General features: G+C 42.8%; 1 protein-coding gene across 1 annotated transcript in view; it reads left to right on the plus strand.

Moving 5' to 3' along the window:
• LOC135511411 (PDZ and LIM domain protein 7-like) overlaps positions 1-16,914 on the plus strand; it is a 74,122-nt gene that overhangs the window by 1,181 nt on the left and 56,027 nt on the right. The gene's annotated exons all lie outside the window — the stretch shown is intronic.

Genomic DNA, 16,914 nt, shown 5'->3' on the forward strand with positions numbered 1-16,914 from the left:
AAAGTGTCTTAATATGCTGTTGGGGCCACCACTAGCCAGAATGGCTTCAATGCTCCTTGGCATAGATTCCACACGTTTCTGGAACTCTATTGGAGGGATGCGACATCATTCTTCCGCGAGAAATTCTATCATTTGGTATTTTCTTTATATGGTGGCGGAAAGCTCTGTCTCAGGGACCGCTCCAGTAATCTCCCATAACTGATCTCTTGGGTGGAGATTTGGTGACTGAGACAGCTATGGCCTTGCTAAAAAGTGTATGTGATCACATATATCTGTCTATTATGTGTGGGAATACTTTGGAACAGATGTCCAAAATTAAAATCACTTGGTGCTGATTTGTTGGTGTTTTTTTACGGTCTTTTATGTCCAACAATAAAAATTCAAACCACATTTTTATTTTTGCTCTGAAAACTTGGGTGGACAAATAAAATACCCTGGGGACAAATAAAATCACCCATGGGCCAAATTTGGCCCACAGGCCACCAGTTGGGCGACCCTGGCATATGGTTTACATTGTTTTCAAGCTCGTCAAACCATTTAGTGACCACTCATGCTCTGTTGATGGGGGCATTGTCATTCAGGGTAGCCTTGTGGTTAGAGCGTTTGACTAGTAACCGGAAGGTTGCAAGTTCAAACCCCCGAGCTGACAAGGTACAAATCTGTTGTTCTGCCCCTGAACAGGCAGTAAACCCACTGTTTTTTTTTTAAATAGCCATGGTAGCCAAAATATTGGCCTGCCCAGCATTTTTATACATAACCCTAAGCATGATGGGATTTCAGTTGCTTAACTAACTCTGGAACCACACCTGTGTGGAAGCACCTGCTTTCAATATACTTTGTATCCCTCATGTACTCAAGTGTTTCCTTTTATTTTGGCAGTTACAGTACCTGTAGTTACTTCAGTTGCTAATTCAGGTGTGATTATGCCTTTTGTGTGCTGCGTTTGTTCTGTGATGACCTAATATGCGAGTTCATTGCCCCTTTCCTTTCCTCCCCGAGACTGAAATAGATATTTGGATTTCTCACCCTGTGTTTTAAGGTGTCGAGGTGTATTTCTCCACATTATTTTAGTACTGAAAGTGAGAGAGGTGTTGTTGCCTGAATATCACAAGTTATTTTCTGGTAAGAACAGTATATTCTATGAACATCTCTTCCAAGAACCTCAATCTGTCGATGTTCTTAGAAGAGATATTTGTAGAATAGATATTTATTAGAAGAAAAGAAAGGAAGCTGGCTGTCTGGAATAATACTATGATGAGTCTGGTGTGTATGTGTGCCTGAAGCCTATGTGTTCATAACGAATGCATCTTTGGATATACGTGCGTAACTCACTTGTAGACAACCTTTACAGTATGTTAGGATTTGTGTGTGTGTGTGTGTGTGTGTGTACAGTACCAGTCAAACATTTGGACACACCTACTCATTCCAGGGTTTTTCTTTATTTTTACTATTTTCTACATTGTAGAATAATAATGAAGACATCAAAACTATGAAATAACATTATGTAGTATCCAAAAAAGTGTTAAACAAATCCAAATGTATTTTATATTTGGCATTCTTCAAAGTAGCCACCATTTTCCTTGATGACAGCTTTGCACACTCTAGGCATTCTCTCACAACCAGCTTCATGAGGTAGTCACCTGGAATGCATTTCAATTAACAGGTGTGCCTTGTTAAAAGTTCATTTGAGGATTTTCTTTCCTCCTTAATGCATTTGAGCCAATCAATTGTGTTGTGACAAGGTAGTGGTGGTATACAGAAGATGGCCCTATTTGGTAAATGACCAAGTCCATATTATGGTAAGAACAGCTCAAATAAGCAAAGAGAAACAACAGTCCATCATTACTTTAAGACATGAAGGTCAGTTTCAAAAAGCATAAAGCGACATGGTCCACAGGACAGGAACACCTAGAGTTACCTCTGCTGAAGAGGATAAGTTCATTAGAGTTAACTGCACCTCTGATTGCAGCCCAAATAAATGCTTCACAGAGTTCAAGTAACAGACACATCTCAACATCAACTGTTCAGCGGAGACTGCATGAATCAGGCCTTCATGGTCAAATTACTGCAAATGAACCACTACTAAAGGACACCAATAAGAAGAAGTGACTTGCTTGGGCCAATAAACATGAGCAATGTACATTAGACTGGTGGAAATCTGTCCTTTGGTTCCAACTGCCGTGTCTTTGTGAGACGAAGAGTAGGTGAACTGATGATCTCCACATGTGTGGTTCCCACAGTGAAGCATGGAGGAGGAGGTGTGATGGTGTGGGGGTGCTTTGCTGGTGACACTGTCAGTGATTTTATTTAGAATTCAAGGGACACTTAACCAGCTTGGCTACCACAGCATTCTGCAGCGACACAACATCCCAGCAGGTTAGTGGGACTATCATTTGTTTTTCAACAGGACAATGACCCAAAACACACCTCCAGGCTGTAGAAAGGCTATTTGTCCAATAAATCAACCTATAGCCCCTTCTCCTTACTTGATCTGAAATGATAGGATGAGTATAAGCCACACAGTAAAAATTCCACCTATTGTAGCATTTCAAAGGGCAAAAGGGTTTAGCTATCACAACCGTTAATTACAGTCCTTTCAGATCTACAGGAAGTGTGTCGGGATAAATGCGTAGCCTATTTCAGTGAACCTTTACAACTGGTCATTGAATCCCCTTTGACTGTATGCAGTCTTTTATATAGAGGCCTGTGAACTGGAGCCTTCAGTCTGCAGCCCAGGAGCACAAGGCTCAGTCACTCAGCACTCTGACAGGTGTGGAGGAACTTCTGCCTGCCTTGGGCTGCTGCTCTATTGCTCCCTTCTAAAAAATACTTTCTTCCCCGCCGGTGGACAATGCTGATGGTTTGGGTGGTTCATGACTGCTGCCTTATTTAAAAAAATAAAATTAATTAATAGCGCCAGGTGTGACAGCGAGAGAGAACGTGTGTTGTGTAGCCTACATACTGTGTGGGCACTGCATGATCGAAAGGGAGGTTCGAGGCTGGGGATTGGGTTGTTAACGACCAAGCTGCTGACGACCAAGCTGCTGCTCGTGTCACTCACCTGATGGCCTGGACTGCACAACTTCAGCCCCGTACACAAATACTACATGACTACTCTGGTGGTTCCAATGACAAATTTGTACCTCCTGAAATTGCGGCTGGCTACATTGGATAACTTGTCTGGCTGGTTGATCAAATTGAGAGTTATGTGGAGGTGAAATCCGAAATAAAAACAGAAAGATGGTGTATGGAAGGCATAGACCTGAAACCCTGCTATAATGGCAAGCAGGAGACCCTATTTCTAAATACCTCACTGTGAGGTTGGGATAAAAATAAACCTCTCTGGCCTTTCAACAAAACAAAAAGTCTTTCCTCCATTTTCAAGTGAGGCACTTAATTTATCCACATTCAAAAGATTGTCTTGGCCTGGCTTATGTGTAACTTGGCTTCTTTTGTGAGAGAAATCAGCCACTGTCTCACAAACGGATGTGCGAGTCACCATTTATTGGTTTTTAAATCCCCCATATTTAGGAGGGAGCATTATGACATTTCCGTAAAGACTGGACTGCCATGAAAAACTAATTTGGCCTTTTTATAAGATGTCTGAGGGAAATGTCAGCACGGAGATCCACCAACTCGGAATACGATATGTGTCCCTAGCAAACCTCTGGAGTCCAGTATGGATAATAGCACTGTATTAGAGTGCCACATGCATAACAGCTGGTTGTGTTATGGTACTTTCTATTTTGTGTTGCCTGTTAGGACACCTTTGGCTCGCAACAATTTATGTTATCAGGAAGTTTGTTTGGATTCATGAAAGCAACCTCATTCTTTTGGCATTTATTTGAGCTTCTTCAACTGCCCTCCAATATAGCCCCAGAAGATCACGTTTTACTACTGAGTTTAATCTGATCTGTAATAATTTGTTTTAGGAAATTCTGTTAGTAGTTTGTGCCCTCCGCAGTGTTATGCTGTTATTAAAATGTGTGTCCTCTCCTCGCCCGGACAGTAGACAGGGAAGCTTTGGTGAGCGTTTTAGTCAACACCTCCTTGGCTCAAGTACAGTGGCATTCAAACAGCGGGGACCACCTGAATTTATTAGATATTTTTTTACATTTTCACGACCACAACCCAAATATGATGATGACGACGACAACCTTAAAATCAGTACATTTCAATTTTTACATCGACAAATAACGTTCAATTCATCACATTTTCATCTCTTATTAAAGTGAAAAGAAACCATTTACTCAATAACATTTTATTTTTCGAATTATCTTTCTCGAAAACATTTGTATACTGTCCCATACAATAATCTATACTTAATAATCTGTACTTAACAAAAAAAAGTGGTTTTAACTTTGGCGAAGCAAACTGCATTTTCAGCGCGACCCCACTAGTCGCGACCCCGACTTTGAAAACTGTATGTTGTGGTAAAGTGGTCATTCCTTTCAGCCTTTGGTCTGGCTGTGAAATTGATATTGACAGATGAACACATCCTCTTGAGTGGATACGGGTGGTTGTGTTCTTTCTGTTTGAAGGAACTTTCTGCTTCAGCCCGAGACCCAAGACCGAGGGCAAATGGGGCCTTGAGTCTGAACTTTCGAGTCATTGCCTCTCATACACTGGTCCTCATGTTGGGTATGTGACCCTGTCTGTGACAAGATGGATTTGACAAGAGCTGATTCACTCATTTGAATGATTCAAGATGATCAGGAAATGCAGTACATCACTCAACACAACTAATTATCATAAAGCTGGCTAAATGTAACCTTTTTGTGGAGGTGAAGTACAGCTTGTTTTTCATGGGATTGCAATGGATATTACCGGTCTGTTTTACCCTTGGACAGTTGAGTTGTCAACCTAGACTTTGTAGATTTGACATAAATCGGTGTCATACACTACAGACTTACAGTATAAACTGTAGATGTCTTAGAACCAGCAAGCGAGACACACCAAATGGGTTTCGAGGGTGTATCTTTGATGAATTTCAATCTTCCCCCCTTGGCCCTGGGCTTTAACAAGGTCTGTATGGTGCAGTTTTTACCCTTTCAATGTACTGTGTGGTCTGAATTCACCTGACCCAATCTATATGGGAATAAGGGGTTTAAGTATAGTTTTATGGGCCGTATCGTCCTCCTCAGTTAAACCCTCCGAATCTCAACCACATGTAACCGATGCAACTCAAACTGGGGTGAAAGTAGATTTCATTTCTTACCAGTACGGGGGACACTTTTTTTTTTTTTTTTTTAAGTACTACAAAAATGACAGTGTATCCTACTCTGCTGACACTGACAAACAGATCAATAAAAACAATGTTGTCTGGTTGGTATAATTGGCCTACGAAAAGGGCAGACACAAATACAATATGATGTCCATCTAACATGGAGGAGGAGATTATCGTCCCAAAACAAACAAAAGTGGCACTGACCCAATGATAAAGACAGTGAATATACAATCATTCCGGGGATTTTGGCTGATGTTCTCCACTGGTGCCAATAAGATGGGCTACTGTTCGCTCAATTAAGTTAAGAATTTTGATAATTTAAAGACAGATTGGAGTCTTGTCATCTCTTTAGAAAAACATTTATTTTCTTTTTATAAGTAATTTAACCTTTATTTAACTAGGCAAGTCAGTTAAACTTCTTAGGGATAGGGGGCAGTATTCGGAAGTTCGGATGCCTGACATGCCCAAAGTTAACTGCCTGTTACTCAGGCCCAGAGCATATAATTGGTAGTATTAGATAGAAAACTGACGTTTCTAAAACTGTTAAAAGAATGTCTGTGTGTATAACAGAACTGATATGGCAGGTGAAAACCCCAGGACAATCCACCCAGAATTTTTTATTTCTTCTTATTTATTTTTTTCTTCTTATTTACAATGACGGCCTACACCAGGCAAATCCAGGCGACGCTGGGCCAATTGTGCGCCGCCCTATGGGACTCCCAATCACGGCCAGTTGTGATACAGCCTGGAAAAAAACCAGGGTGTCTGTAGTGACTCCTCAAGCACGGAGATGCAGTGCCTTAGACCGCTGCGACACTCTGGAGATTTACCGCAAGAGCCATTTGCTTTCCAAACAGTTTTTCTGCGATTTGTATTTGTAAGTATTGCGATAGGCATGGATGGGTCTCTTCTTTTCACTGACAGTCGCAACTCAAAAATAATCTATTTGGTATTTGCAGTGCGCACTACCCAAATTGCGGGCCTTTCTGACTGTAGGCTATGCGATTTTTAAAACAGATTTTTATTTAAGAAGCTAGTGAATCGTTTGCAGCCTAGTCATGCTTTTTGGTGTAGCCTCTTTAGAAGGATTTGATTTATTTCTGTATAGACAGCTAATTAGGCTCTGCCTATGGTCACTTTGGAAGTTTTAAATTCAATTTATTTTAGGGAAAGCTTATCTTCCCCTAGCCTTATGGACATGCCCCTATGCATTTAGAATGTGGCAAAAACACAACCAGTCATTGTGTTTCATCTGTCAAATAATCACTTAACAAAGGCCTTCCTGTAGACTTACGCGCACATTCATCCACTCACAAAATAATGGAATGGAAAGAGTTACAAAGCACCTACGTGTATTGTAATAACATTCTGCGATTGTCATTGGGCCTACACTTGTAGCCTGAATTGATGCATCCACTGTAGTCCACGTGCGCCTCGGTCTCGGCCACTCATCTCCACCTTCCCAAAATGTAACTGTTCTCCTCAAACCACAATGCATTTTGGAGCGTATACCACTCGGTTTCCAGTCAATTCGCTAATTTGACCGTAAGGTTAAATAATGGTGTAATAGCCTATAGTTTTTTGGGCATGTTGTATGTTCACGTTTTACCGGTACGACTCACCCCCACTATTTATTTTGCCGTACGGACCATACCGCCTTACTTTCACCCCTGACTCAAAACCACATGTAACTCTCAGCAAGGGCCTCTCTCACTACCATTAGTACATGATGCCATGCTTTAGGAAATCTTGGCGTCCACTCGGCCTGATGCCAGCCCCTTAACCCCCCCCACCCTCCATATCCCTTTGAGTTACAGTAGCAGACTGTAAGATTGAGGTCCTGAACAGTCGTAGGCTGCCGACTCAGTCTGATAAAGTGTCTCTTATGTTATCCCTGGTCTTACAGGCCTCGGCATTCCACCCCCCACTCCAGGCCTGTGGTATGAGAGCCAACGGCTGGCGCTGCTGACAGGCAAGGCTGTTTTTAGCAGGCCGCAGAAGGTCAGTGCCACTGGGGGAAATTGTGAGGGCTATAGATACCAGAAGTGCCCCCCCCCCCCCCCCTCTAATTCTCCGTCTCTACTTCCATGGACCCACTCTGCAGGGGTCCGGAGACCGGGTTGGGATTTAGAGCCTGGGGTTCCCTGTAACTCAGCTTATTTTAGCTGCCCATTGGTGTCAGCAGTGAGTTAATGTCTCCAGTGGCCTATTATGTTCTTATTCTCATGGTATTTTATCGATGTCACTGAGAGGTGATCTGGACTGTTAACCTTTTGCATGAGCAGTCAGGCATTCCCAGGGCAGACTCTAGGACTGCTGCGTTCAATATGGGGTGTCAGATTATTTTCGCGTTTGTGAGCAGAAACTACCGTAAAACGTATATTTTAAACGTTGAGTCTGAAATGGTTGCCTGTCCCTTTTTTTGTGTGCAACAGCACACATTTCAGTAAATAAACGGCTGTTTCAAATAGATGCCGGGTCTGAATTAATTGTTTATGAAGTTACCATGAATTACCCTGAATTATTTACGAGGTTTCATGTTTGATTTGTTACATAATTTTTTTTTATTAATTACTGAATGATTTATGTAAATCATAAGTTATTACCAGTAAGCTGAGAACTGCTAGCTAATTGTCAAGCACAAAAACGGTGTGAGTTACAGAACCCTAGATCGGGAGATTGCCCTCTAGTGGCAAAGGTTAGAACTGACAAATACACAGTTAATAAAGAGGAGAATAATTATTCTGTCAAGGAATTATTCAATTTATTTTATTTTATAGAGTCATACTAAGACAAAATAAATGTGACACAGTGTGTAAATGAAGGAAAGTAAGAAATGTATTACAATGTTGAAGGTGAATGCTGAAATTAAACAATTAACTATTCAAATGAGCAAAAGTTGCTTTAAGGAAATAGATGTCTGGCTCTAATAGAAGCCTGTCTCTAATAAGCACCTGTTGTGTTCAAGGATTTAAGCAAACAAACGCCCGGGCTATTGATTGAAGTTTCTAACCCATAGGGTTTCTTCAAGTATGTGGCTTTTGAAATTACACAAACACTTCCTCTGTGTAAATTCGGTGTAGACCCTATTTTCCACTGAACGAAGACCATTCTAGCAAGAGACCTTCTGGATGTTGGTAGTAGACACCTAAATAAATTCTACTGGAAACGGTAGGTGTGTTTTTAAAAAGAGCTTCCCAAACCTGTTGTTAATGTATGTACAATTATTGGGTGTACTGTTGAAACTTCAGAATGATTCAAAAAAGCATTTTGAATGTAAAAAGTATTTTGTGGGGGAAAATATGGCTGAATCAAATCAGAAGTTCTATACACAGATTTAGGATCTTAATTTGAGCCTGTTTGTTACAGAGGAAAATAATCCTGCAGCAACGGGAAATGTGAATTATTATGTGGATTATAATTAATGGACATTTTTGTAGGGGTTGAGACATTTTTCATAAGGGAAAATCTAGTTTTAAATGTACTGCATTGCAGGAAAGTTCTCCTGCAACAGGGTAATCAAATTAAGATCCTACATCTGTAGAAAGTGTCATGAAAGTGTCATACTGAAAGGAGGCCAAACACTTGTATCACAGCCTGACTGGCCTGCTGCGGACAAGATGGAATCTCTTCATCAGATCATGGTTTGATGAAGATTTTGTTCATCATGGGTTTGTCCCATGATCTGATGAAGAGATTCCATCTTGTCTGCAGCAGGCCAGTGAGGCTGTGATACAAGTGTTGGGCCTCCTTTCAGTCTACAGTATATATTACTCTTGGCTGGCAGTCACTCTTTCTTTAGTTGGCTACTGTATTTCTGACTCTCTTTCTGCTGCAGCTCCTCTAATTCTGACTTTCCCTCCCTTCAACTCTGACTTTTTGTTTCTTTCTCTCTCTTCCTCTCGCTCCCCCTTTTTCTTTATCACAGGCTCTCTCTCTCTCTCGCTCTCTCGCTCTCTCGCTCTCTCGCTCTCTCGCTCTCTCGCTCTCTCGCTCTCTCTCTGCCCCACTTTTGCCTGGCCCGTAAAACGGGCCCCTTTGTGTGGTGTGACTGCACAGGAGATTTGAGCTGGCATATCAGCCAGCCATTCACCCAGACATCAATAGACCAGAGTGAGGGTGGAGGGTTAATATAGGTTTTGTGAGCCAGTTGGTAATCCACTCCTCACCCTCAATGCCCTTTGTTTTTCCTGGTGCCCCTCCATTTCCTGCTATTTGCTTTGTGGGTCCAGTGAAAAACAAGCGTTTCAATGAACTTGGATTTTGTCACTGGATTGGGCTCATTTAGTCAGCAGGGGGAAATTCCACTCATGATTGATGGAGAGACTGTCTTATTGTAGTCCACAATGAAGTAAATAAAAACTAATCGGAGCAATACGTGTTGCATGTTTTACTCCACTGACTCCAGTAGCAATGTAACCACTGTGTTGCTATCTCATTTCCCTTGTGCCATTATTAGGGGGGGGTGCTCAATCCCCATCAAAGTTGCCCATCCAGGCACTATGCCAATTGTAATAGAGTTGACTTGACGAAATCCCTTAGGGTCCACAGTCAAAATGCATGTGGCGTCTAATGTCTCCTCATTGTTTCACCCTAGCTAAAGTTGTTTTGACAAATAGAGAATAATGAGTTTGAAAGCGGTCATGGCAGAAATAGGTTTGGAACAGCTGAGGCTTGTGAATGTTACCAGGCCACGTCAGGTGAACCTCTAGCCAGGGAGAGCACCTAATCTACAGCTAAGGTCTGAGGCGAGAGGTCAAAGGTGGCCCTGGGCCCTTCCTGTGAACCAAGGCGGCTGATCGGCGTCATCACCAACGCAGCTGGCTCCAACGGCGGTGGCATTGGCATCATCGTCATGGCAACCTTTGCTTATACTGTATGTCAAGACACTCTGCAACAGCCCCGTCTGCCAATTAGAGCTGGCATTTGTGGAGGAAGGGCCATCGCCAATGCCAGGCCCCGCCAGCCAGAGAGAACATGGGGAGGGAGAGAGACTCAGTGCAGCTGTCTTTTACAGAAGAGCTGGCCAACACAGGCCACACCCTCAACCCCTCGAGCACAAAATATCAACACTTCAATTTTATTTATGTTTGATATAAAGTACTTTGTTACTTTGCCTTATTCCAATTTGGTTTATTTCTGACTTTCTTGATTTTAACTCTCCATGTAAGTCATTGAGAACAAATTTTAGCCAGTGTTTTCCTGATGAATGGCCAGTGCTTACCTAATCTATTCTCAGTCTCAAGGGGTACCCACAGAAAGTTCATGAGTGGTGCTGGTAGAACTTGAGTAGTCTCATTAACAGTGTGGGCGGAGAGCCCAACTATAGGACCCAGCCAGGCCCCGTCTCCAGTGGGAGATCTTACACCCATCCAATAACTCAGACAGCCCGGGTCACAATGGACCAAAATAAGTGGCAGGGAGGGTGTCAGTTTGCTTTGATTCTGCCCATTTCTCCCTCACTCTCTCTCTCCCTCGCTCTCTCTCTTTCTCCCTCTCGCGCTCTCTCGCGCCCTCTCGCACTCGCACTCTCTCTCGCACTCGCTCTCGCGCTCTCGCACTCTCTCTCGCACTCTCTCTCGCACTCTCTCTCGCACTCTCTCTCGCACGCTCGCTCGCGCTCTCCCTCGCTCTCCCTCTCTCCCTCTCCCTCTCTCGCTCTCTCGCTCTCTCACTCTCTCGCTCTCTCTCTCCCTTGCTCTCGCTCTCCCATGCTCTCGCTCTCCCTCGCTTTCTGTGTGTGTGTGTCTGAGAGACCCTGCTGCCACAATGCCCCACAGTTGTGGGATTTATTCCCTCAGACTAATGTCCGCACAGGCACTGAATACTGTTTGATTTATCACAAAACATTTTGAGGGGTTTGATCAGAAAAACACTTTGAAAGGAAACTATTGTAGTTGCACTAAAACACTGAGGCGTTTTAGTCTCTGTTTCTAATTATTCTTTTAATCATGGCCTTTTATATAGCAAAGGGTAAATTATATTAATAAGCCCCTGACAATTATCCTGGATCCTGTCATTAATGATGACTGCTATCATTATTTCCACCTCAATATTAATGTGACAAGCCACATGGCCACAATGTCTAGGAGCTCCAGTCATACACTATGAATAGCCCAGGAAAAAGTCTTAAACACACTGTGTTATAAACCACCCTGATTCAGCAGTGGTGTTTGGCAGTAGAACAGAAAGTCAGTTTTACTAAATGGATTTTGATTTTGCGAGTCAATTAATGTGACATGAATGGCTATTGAAAGCCTTTGAAGGGGCCTTTAGAGTGTTGTTGTGTCACTGATACAACATCTGTCCAACATACTATACTGTACACCAGAAATGTCATTATTACTTCCGTTCGCACACAGAAGATTGTCATCGGTTCCTGTCTCAATGGTCAGTTTCCTTTGCGATACTCAGGACTCCCCGCTAAATACAGAAGCAGGGCCATAAATCGGAAGCTGATAGGCAACCTGGTGCAAGATGCCAGACACCAGACATCACTGTATGAAAGGAGTTGATATTATGTAACACTACTGTCTGGGCCATACACAGACCACTAACCTCCTTTTATCTTCATAGTGGCAGAGAAGCAGTGGATTACGAGGGAGGGAGGGAGGGAGGAGAAACAAGGAAGGGGGAGGGAGGGAGGAGAAACAAGGAAGGGGGAGGGAGGGAGGAGAAACAAGGAAGGGGGAGGGAGGGAGGGAGGAAGGGAGGGAGAGGAAACAAGGAAGGGGGAGGGAGGGAGAGGAAACAAGGGAGGGAGAGGAAACAAGGAAGGGGGAGGGAGGGAGGGAGAGGAAACAGGGAGGGAGAGGAAACAAGGAAGGGGGAGGGAGGGAGAGGAAACAAGGAAGGCGGGAGAGAGGGGGGGGACAGGGGGAGGGAACAGGGAGGGGGAGAGAGGGAACAGGGAGGGGGAGAGACAGGGGGAGGGAACAGGGAGGGGGAGAGACAGGGAGGGGGAGAGAGAGAGGGAACAGGGAGGGGGAGATGTGAGATACATGAGGAAGCAGCTTTGGCTGATAACATCACTGTAGACAATTTAAAATCCAGATAATCTTTTTCAATAAAACAGTTTGTTGCAGTTCCATTTCAATGTGACATTGAATGCATTTCTTTCATGCACAAAGCTGAGAAGCGGATTAAGTTATGATATTTCACTCTTTTTAAGTATAGGAGAAGGATATGCTAGAGAAAGTTTAAACAAAATGAAAACGTTTGTAAAAAGCAACAAAGTTAGTAAGCTTAAACATTTTCTTATCAAGGGATTATTTCCTTAAAAGAAAAGCAACTTGCAATATCAAATCTAAACAAAGTTTTGTTGTTCATTTCTTGGGTGCTGCAGTGCCCCGAGCTGCCTAATCTCTTGTCCAGCACTGGTTGGTTCCAGTACCTTGTTGGTGTGTTTTAAATGAATTAGCTCTTAACACTGGTCTCAGCAGCTAGTGGCCAGCTGTCTGGCACGCTCCTCATGATAACGGAGCTCCCCAGGGAGATCCAGAGCGATTGAGTCACTGAGGCTGCTTGACTGGGGTTGTTGTTGTGTTGTTGACATTAAAACCAGTAGATAGTTAAAAAAAATACGATGGCGCCCAGAAGTATTTGAATTTGAAGTGCGCCATATTACTGAATCGGGCTGAATGGCACAAAAAAAACCTGTTAAGGATCATGGTTGATGTAGTCCTTTTCTTCCTGCCTGAGAGAGGGTCAACCAGGAGCCGCCTCGCAGCCTGCCGGCTCGCGCTTGGTCTGTGTCAGCACGTGGTCCTGTGTGACGACAAATGTAGTATTCGCGGAAATGGATCACTGTTTAATTAAATATTTCGATTTTGTAGCGAACTTTGAAATAATTCACAGTGGGGATCGAACTTGATCACAATAAACACATTTTAGAGGCCAAAACGGCCATCTTTCAGCATCGCTAGGTTGCTACTCCAGACCGGACGCTGGTGGCCTGGTTATTTCCTAAAACGCACAGCTGAAAAGCCCACCTGCATTTAACTGATTTAGTGGAGAAATGTCAACAACACACTCACAGGTTTGCAACAATGCATGATTACTCAATTTGACTTCTTAAGGATGATCGTTATAGAATAACTTCAAAAATAAAGCCAAAGCAATTTTTTTGAAACTGGTTTTTGATGTTCCATCTCTGTCGGAATAGTTCTTTGTCAATGACTTGAGTTGAACGGGCAATCTACAGTTTGAGAAACAACAAACAGCTGAGGGATGGGGTTAGAGAAATGTAACCTTTCTCAAATTCATAGACAGAGCTATGGATGCAAGGACTGACGATCGAAAATGGCATTTTTAGCCATGCTTTGACACTACACAGCGTTTCTTTTTAACAATCACAAAAAACAAACTTATATGTTGGGTTCTGATGGGGGTACGGCAGTTGTACTGAGCTCATGAGGCATTTCTAAGTAATTTATTTAGGAATCAATGGCTATACACTGAGTATATGAAACATTAGGAGCATCGTTCTAATATTTAGTCGCGTCCCCCCTCCCCTTTTGCCCTCAGAACAGCCTCAGTTTGTCGGGGCACAGACTCTACATTGTGTTGAAAGCGTTCCACAGGGATGCTGGCCCGTGTTGACGCCAATGTTTCCCACAGTTGTATCAAGTTGGCTGGCTGTCCTTTGGGTGGTGGACCATTCTTGATACACACGGGAAAGTGTTGAGCGTGAAAAACCCAGTAGCGTTGCAGTCCTCGACATAAACCGGTGCGCCTGGCACCTACTACCATAACCCGTTCAAAGGCACTTAAATCTTGCCCATTCACCCTCTGAATGGCACACATACGCAATCCATGTCTCAATTGTCTCAAAGGCTTAAAAATCCTTCTTTAACCTGTCTCCTCCCCTTCATCTACACTGATTTGAAGGTGGATTTAACATGTGACATCAATAAGGGATCATAGACTGACCAGGTGAAAGCTATGTCATGGAAAGAGCTGAGTGTTCTTAATGTTTTGTACAGTCAGTGTATATCATTCATTTAACAGTCCATAAATGGTTGTACATGTAGCAATCACAGACGCTAAACCCTTTTAATGCTAAAGTTTGCTTAGCTTTTGAAATCTTCAGTGTCTCGCACTTCTCTGTGAAGTCAGTTCCCATTCATCTCATTCCAATTATCACTTAGGCCTAAATTAATGAAGTGTGTGTCTGTGTACAGCCGACTCACTCTCTTCACTTATGGTGTGTGTTAACTGAAGATGATGTGGGCGATGATACTACGGAAAGCCATTCATTTTCAGTGAAGGAGAAGCGAAGTGGGCAGGGGACTGTTGGGTGTAGTGTATTTCAGGTTTCGAAAGGGTTCTGAAGTTTGAAATTTCAAAGTGGAAATTACAGACTTGATTTTCCCTTACAAAAAAATGTATCGACCCCATTAATTCTAATCCAAATTATAATTAGCATTTCCTGTTGCTGCAGGATTATTTTTTTCTGTAGCAAACTGGCTCAAATTAAGATCCTACATATGTACCTAGCACCAGATCTTCCATTATATTGACACGATAGTCGAGTGATCGCTCTAACAATGGAAATGCATGTCCTCAAAGATGGAAGGAAGGCAGTAGGAGGCGAGATCAGGTGGGACCGGTATAGCCAATGAGAGGGCATATACAGATGTAGGATCTTAATTTGATCACTCTTTTGTTGCTGAGAATTTTCCGGCTCACTAGGAAATGCAAATTGTGGTGTATTAAAAGTAAAAAGGCTTCTAAAGTTTGTAATTTCCACATTAAAATGTCAGACTTGATGTGCCCTAAGGAACATTTTGATCAATCCCTACAAAAATGTATATTAATTCTAATTCACATTTTATGTTGCTGCAGGAATATTTTCCAGCTGTGAGAAGCAGGGTCAAATTAAGATCCTATTTCTTTGCCTCTTCTCTTCTAGCACCCACAATAGGGTGAAGCTAGTGTGGCTGTCCGAATTATCGCGGATTGTGAAAATCCCCCATTAGGCTACTATGATTAAAGTGCATGCGGACCCTATTGTTGAGATGTCATTACGTGGCGTATGCTATTGTACCTGTAGGCTTAGTCATTGTGCTAATGCTAGTTAGCATTGGCTCGTGAAACTACCTTCAACGTCCTTCATACTGCATGTCGATATTGAAAAATGGTATCCCTAAATTCATTTTCCTAGCCACCGTGCTTCTACATCTACATCTGCATTGCTTGTTGATTGGGGTTTTAGGCTGGGTTTCTGTACAGCACTTTGTGACATCGGCTGATAAATACATTTGATTGATTAATTTGACTCTGGGCAAGTAGTAAAGTACCAGAATCTCACCGGCTCCCTTTATTAACAGTAATAATGAATAAGCCACCCTGACTTTCAATATCCTCTCAGGGGATTTAATGTAGTCAGTTCGATTTTCTTTATTTTATGAACTCTCTCTCTTTCTCTTTCCTCTCTTCCTGAATCGCAGAAATGATTGAGGAAAGATGAAAATGGAGTAAATAAGAAATGCCATGCAGTTTGAACAGGAAGCAGCTTATTACTATATACTACTCTTGGGAGTAAAAGACCAGGGTAAAAGACTGCGCTGAGCTAAGGGTTTTTAGCATGGGGGATATTTTGGGCGACGGAGACATGAATCGCTTCACGCATATTGGTGACTACTGATGAACGGATCGTCCACTTTCAGTCTTTCACACCTATAACATACTGTGCTACAATTGAGAAAATGACAGAATGTTCCTGGTGGTAGGTTATATATTTTTCTCATGTTTCATGAGCTGAAATAAAAGATCACAGAAATGTTCCTAACGCACAAAAAGCTTATTTCTCACCATGTTAGGGAGCATTTGTCCTTTGCCAAGATATGCCACACCTGTCAGGTGGTTGGATTATCAAGAAGCTGATTAAACACTCTACAAATGTGCAGTTTTGCCACACATCACAATGCCACAGATGTCTCAAGTTTTGAGGGAGAGAATTTAATGTTCGTTTAATCTACCATAAGCCGCCTCCAACGTCGTTTTAGAGAATTTGGCAGTGCGTCCAAACCGGCCATTATAACCGCAGACCACGTGTAACCACGCTAGTCCAGGACCTCCACATCTGGCTTCTTCACCTGCAGGATTGTCTGAGACCAGCCCCCCGGACAGCTGATGATGAAAATGTGGTTTTGCACAGCTGAATAATTTCTGCACAAGCTCATGGGCAGGCATAAGCTACGGACAACAAACACAATTGCATTTTATCAATGCATTTGTTTGAATCCACAGAGATACCATGACGAAATCCTGAGACCCATTGTCGTGCCATTCTTCTGACGCCATCACCTCATGTTTCAGCATGATAATGCACAGCCCCATGTCGCAAGGATCTGTAAACAATTCCTGGAATCTGAAAAAGTCCCAGTTCTTCCATGGCCTGCATACTCACCAGACATGTCACCCATTTAAGCGTGTTTGGGATGCTCTGGGTCAACGTGTACGACAGCATGTTCCAGTTCCCGCTAATATCCAGCAACTTCGCACAGTCATTGAAGAGGAGAGGGACAACATTCCACATTCAACAGCCTGATCAACTCTATGTGAAGGAGATGTGTCGTGCTGCATGAGTCAAGTGGTGGTCACCCCAGATACTGACTGGTTTTCTGATCCACGCCCCTACCTTTTTTAAGGTATCTGTGACCAACAGATGTGTATCTGCATTC

Source organism: Oncorhynchus masou, chromosome 24 (assembly GCF_036934945.1).
Source record: "Oncorhynchus masou masou isolate Uvic2021 chromosome 24, UVic_Omas_1.1, whole genome shotgun sequence".
Classification (NCBI taxonomy): domain Eukaryota; kingdom Metazoa; phylum Chordata; class Actinopteri; order Salmoniformes; family Salmonidae; genus Oncorhynchus; species Oncorhynchus masou.